The following is a 6,285-nucleotide window of genomic DNA, read 5'->3' as shown; positions in this document are numbered from 1 at the left end:
AATAAATATTTTTATTGCCCGTAGCGATCCGTGCAGTAAAAATCCGGGTCGTTACAGATCTCAATAGTCTTGGGAGTATAGATCAAGGTGATAGAATCATCTGATCAAGGTGGGGCAACAAAATTGGGCTAGACATGTTTGGCCGCTGGATCAATGGACATGGTCATTTCCCCATGGCCCACGTAACATGATGCCTAATTTAGGGATATGATGATCCAAACCGTCCATTTTTTGGGCCACACTGTAAATGGGTTGTTCCCCAAATAATCATTTCCATAGGTTGACCCTAGCCCTCGGATCTAGAGGAACTGCTTATTATGGAAACATCTATATATGGGTTGGGTTCATCCTATTGAGATAAATTTTGGGGCCCAACCTATTTACGTTTGGGCCCAACCTATTGAGATGAATTTTTAAATTATTATATAATGAGATATATTTCAACCTGTGCATTTGCACAGGTCATCCCACTTGTGAAATTTTACTTTAAAGATAATGATTGACTTTTGGTTGTGAATTTGTCAGGAAGGGCAACATACGAGGACTCTGATAATGTCAGAAGGGCACTGGGGTCTTTTTCCACCTAATTTTGAAGAATCGCCTGTTTTTTATGCTTGTTTTAAAAAGACCCGAAATCCGTAATTTCTTGAAACTATTACTCACATTCCGTACTTTTCTCTTTATATCCACAGATCTTTCTCTCAATATTTCTTAACAATACAAGAACAAGCTTTAGTAGACTTATAACCCCAACTTAAGTAGATAATAAGTGAGCCTCCATAGTAGTCCCCCAAGACACTTAAACACTCATTTCTAATGGCCCTTTTCTGCGAAAGTCCCTACCAAATCCCTATTATCAGTAGCCTTCAATAGCCTTTTGACAATTGGTTAAACAATGTAAAACAGCCCCATTGACAAAACTTGGTCGTGTGGATATCAGTAGCCTTCAATAGCCTTGTTTTAATGAGATTTTATATCGTGAGTGCACGTGGAGTCCAGTATTTTCCATAAAGCAAGTGTGGCCCACTTCACAAGATGATCCAAACCATTCATTTGTTGGGTCATAAGGAAAATAGGCTGTGCCCACTTCACAGGATGATCCAAACCGTTCATTTGTTGGGCCATAACGTAAATAGGCTGTACCCAGTAGATCATCTCCATAGGATGACCCTAAGACTCCGATCTATAGGGGTTACACTCCGATCTATAGAGTTTTCTACAATGCGCAGTCCCTCCACAGATAAGAGGTTTAGGATCATCCTGTGGAGATGGCCTAAGGGATACAACCTGTTTTCCTTGTGGCCCAACAAATGAACGGTTTGGATCATCCTGTGAAGTGGGCCACACCGTACTTTCTGAAAAATACTGGACTCCGGACGCACTCACCGTATAAAATCTCTATTTTAATATATCATTCATAAGAAACGCCATCAACCACAGCATCTCACATATCATGGACATGAAGATCATTATCTAACTAAAAGACCAAAAGATTCTCATCATGAACTCTCTCTCTCTCTCTACATCATCATAACTACCATTATCATCATCATTATCAAATCCTTAATCATGATTATAGTGGTAGAGAGAGAGAGGCCAACAACTCCAAATCCCTAATCTTGTTTAATTATAGAACCTTCAAACGAGAAAGAGGGAAAGTAAGAAATAAAAATATAGAAGTTGTGCACTGGTATCGATATTAGATATGGTGTATGATCTTTCATGTCTTCCTTCTTTACCTAAAAGCCAATCTAGTGGATCATTTTCCAAAACCTCTCTCTCCCCATGATATTCGTTTTGTCCCATATCATTTTTTTGTCTCACCCCACTTCAATGCACTATCATTTGTGTTTTGTTCCCTAATAACATTATTTATGGTCTATTACATAGATAATGACACAACGAAAAGGTTCAAATGGGACAGTTGCTGAAATATTCTTTGTTTTCTTAGTCAGGCCTTCCAGTTGTGAAGTCTTCTTGTGGGTCAAATAATGCTAATTGCTTTAACACTAATATGAGTTTTTATGGGATGACAAGGGATCGTTTTGGAAGGGTTTCATAGTTCAAGAGCTATACTTTTGTACCAAAAAGGTTAAAGTAAGGATCAATTGATTAGATTTTCTTAATTTTGTTGTTCACAATTCTTAAGCCCGCCTGTTTGTTTTGGATTTGAGAATTGTATTTTAGCCCAAAACTGATTATTGGAATCAAATTTCCACATAACTTTGGGTCTAGGGATTGAGCCGCTTGCTTAATAGTCAAGGCTTGGTTCTTCAACCTGGTGGTGGGAGGTTCAATCCCAGCTTACCTACCGAAAAATTGGAACTTTGAGTCCACTAATCAGTTTTGGGCAAAATCGATTCTCAACAAAAAGGTTAAAATATTGATCAATTTAATTAGATTTTCGTAAGTTCTGTTGTAAATAATCAGTGTAGTGGTTGAGAAGAAGATAAGAAGATGCTTCAAGGCGCGTAAACGCTCTCCTTAAGACGATATTCGCCCCCCACCAGTAGTGTGCAAAGGGGACTACAAACTCGCCTCCAAGATACAATGAAGCCCGGTTCCAAACCGATTGCTTGACGACATTCTGCACTGAACGAAATCTAGCCTGAATCACCTTTGAATATTTCAAGTAATTGAGACCCAAGTGTTCTATTTCTACAGAAAACAGAATACTTAAAGAAAACTTCTAAAATAGTAAAAACATAAACTTTGTAGGGTTTAGAGAGAGAGAATTGTGCTAGAAATAGCAATTTTGGGTATGACAAAGTAGAAATCCGAATTATGTATAGAATGAGTATTTTCTACTGTTTTTATAGAGCTTCTGGTGGCTTTTCCCGTTGGAAAACACCCTTTCTGGACATTCTTTCAGCGGGTTTGAATTCTGACCATTAGATCGTGTCTAATCGCGACTCTACGGATCAGATCAATCCTAGAGTGACAGTTGGCTTTTATAAAAACCCTTCCAACTTCGAACCGTTAGATTGCCCATCCATGGTGCAGATCGCACCCTTTGGGCCTTTGACCAATGAGTAGATGGGACACCATCCAACGGTCATCTTCCACTAACCGTTACACTACGATCCGACGCTTCGGATCGCACCCGCTCACGCACTATCCATTTGAGCCCCTAGGCCTGCTGGGCCAACCGTTGGGCCTGAACTCAGGCCCAACCCGACCGAACCATTCGGTCTACCCACTTGACCGATCCAAGTCGATCTTGATCCAACTGTACGGATCAAATCAGGAAAAATGAAAGGCTCCAATCACTCCTCGTTACGATGCAAAGTGCGCCTAAAAAAAAGCCAATATAGCGCTCATTGCCCAAGCCGCGCGCGTGTGTGCGAACAGTGTGTTGTACCGTCCCGCAGTTCAACCCAAGGCTAAGACCCATTATGCACCATAATAAAGTAGAGAAAAGAGTAAAGCTTTATAAGCCAATCTTTTTCTTTCTTATGAGTCGGTACGTGACTATCTTTTTCACACTACTTTTTCACTCTTCTCTTTCTCTTGCAAAAAACAACTCTTTCGAAAGAAAAGTTTTTCCTTTTCCAAAACACACTTAGAAAACATTTTCCAAACACCGTCTTTTGACAAAAAAAAAAAAAGATTTTGAAAATCAAAATCTAACAAGTTCATTGTTTACAATGCTAAAGGCCCCATTTGTTTTGGATTTTGAATTGGTTTTTAGTCCAAAACTGATTATTAGATTCAAAATTGGACATAAGTTTGAGTCCAATAATCAGTTTCGGACAATATCAATTCTCAAAATCCAAAACAAATACGCCTTCGCGGCATAATACACAGGTTGGTTAATATGCTTTTGTGTAACATTTCGAAGGTATTGTAGGGATTAAGGAATTAGAATCAGGATTGTTTGTATAACAAATCAGAATATTTTTGCATATTAGGGATTTATTTGTAAAAAATCCACAAAACAATTGAAAACAGCTTATTCCCATTTTGAGGCACAAACCAAATTCCATGGCAAAAATTACTACTATACACATAATTGGATAACAATTGCGCCAACATGACTCTCTCATAGTTGTTCTTGCCTATGCATATCTTTATGCTATTATTAGGCCCTATCTGTTTTGGATTTTGAGAATTGATTATGAGTCCAAAACTAATTATTATTGGACTCAAATTTTGGGCCCTATTTGTTTTGGATTACAGGAAATGATTTTGATCATTTTTGGATCAAAATCATTTCTTGTACTAAATAAACCAGGTCCTGGGAGGCCAAAAAGCGCACGCGAAACAACATAAAACATAATAAAATTTAAATTTTATAATTTTGTTAGGGGTTGAGAGAGGGTTGTAGCAGTCTATCCTCTCCATTCCCAACTTAAGGAATATATTTTAATTAGCCCCCTTAAAAAAGTAGGTTAGGCACTATTTATAGAGATTTTCTATGGCGTGTGCGCATGGAGTCTAGTAATTTTCGAAAAGATCAATGGACCCACTTCAGAGGATGATCCTATCCATTCATTTGTTGGCCCACAATGTAAATATGCTCTACCCATAAATCATCTCCATAGGATCCCATGAAGTAGGCCCAGAGTAATTTTCAAAAATTACTAGACATATAAGATCTCCTGTTTATATACAGTATAGATAAAGAGATTAGTTAGTTATTTAGACCAAAATTATGCATTAACCACCCCCTAGTTTTGGTGACGTCCGCATCCTCTCACTCATTTTGGTACAGTGAGGCACAACTCATCAGATTTGTACCAACCAATCCTAAAAATAAAGAAAGAGGTGGAAGATACCAAAAAGAGGCTGAAAATATCAACTTCCATTTAGTTAACACAGAGTTTCCTCTTTCATAATTAAATCATCCACCTGAAAATCTTATCTAAGTAAATATTTATACCATTTATTCCCAAAATACCCCCAAATTCATAAAAGACCCAACTCCCCACATATATCAATGAGAGAGGGTTAAAAGGGGAATATGAGGAAAAAATATATAAAAGCACGTGACTAGACGATGAGCGCACGTGATGAGAGTCGTCACATTAGGACGTGGGTGTGAAAGCGCAAAACAAAAGCCGAAATCACAGAGACAGACAGAAACAGCCGACGCCACGGTCTTATAGTCCAATTTATCAAAGCACGAGATATTGATATATATCGTGATATAACCCAATTGATGCAACTCTGTTTTAATTCAGGTTGACCCATCATTGTGTTGGGTTCGAGTCAAAAAAAACATCTTAGACCAGTAAAAATCCGGTCTAGACTTGTGTTGGGTTCGAGTCTAAAATTGTTAAGTCTCGATACAAAAATTGGGTTTGGTTCAACTTTAGCTTCACTCTATTTGAGAACCTAAACCCAACGTGCATTATGTATGTACAAGGATTTTGGTTATAACAAGTGGCCAGAGTTTGGCTATTGATCATAAAATAAAACATGAGAATATAGGCAGTTTAGGGGTGTCAACGGACCCACTTCGGATCGGATCCACCTATTTCCTAGTCATAGTTCATTCGGATCCTTTTTTGGATCCTACTTCATGAGTCTGGGTTTTGATCCATTTCTATCAGACCGTCCATTGAAGTGCCCTAGGTTCTACTTACATTGTACATAATTAGAGCTTGGGGTTACAATAAGAAACAGGTAGAAGAGAGAGAACCAAAAAGAGAGAGGATGTAATAAATAACAAGGTTAGGGTTGGAGTTGTCCCCACTTCGAGTCAACCCGAGTTTGCACCCCACGACATGACCATCAACCCTTCAAAAACTAGGGGTGCAACCCGGGTCGGGTTGAGGACAACCCTAACCCAACCTGAGATAACATTCCCTCAACCCTAACCTAGGGGTGCAACTCGGGTCGATTTTCCGGAATTCGGGTTGAGCTTTTACCTTAAAATCAAGTCGGGTTCGGGTTGTTTCCAATTCATTTTTTAGCAAAAGTTCGACCCCGACCCGACCCAAGTTGCACACTGTCCTAACCCAACCCTACCCTATATTTCTCAACCCTAACCCAACCTATCTAACCTGAAAGTGGGATGGGTTGAGTGGGGTCGGTTCGGGTTCACCTTGGGCCAAAACAGAAAAAATACACTGGCCCAAGAGAAATCAAGACAAAATTAGAGGACAGAGGTCGGGGTCCGGTCAGGTTGGGCTGCCAAGGCCTCAATTCTAACCCAAACCCGACCGGAGGAAATGCCAACCCAACCCAACCCGAGCCAAAATCGAGTTGAACCTGGAGGGTTTGGGTTGAGCCCGACCCAAGTTGCACCCCTATCAAAAACCCCTTTCCGAAAATGACCGT

Source organism: Tasmannia lanceolata, unplaced genomic scaffold, assembly GCF_043159265.1.
Source record: "Tasmannia lanceolata isolate RefF3 unplaced genomic scaffold, GAP_Taslan_0.1 ptg000020l, whole genome shotgun sequence".
In the NCBI taxonomy this organism is placed as follows: Eukaryota; Viridiplantae; Streptophyta; class Magnoliopsida; order Canellales; family Winteraceae; genus Tasmannia; species Tasmannia lanceolata.
The sequence above is the reverse complement of the archived record's forward strand: the minus strand, read 5'-3'. Positions refer to the sequence as shown.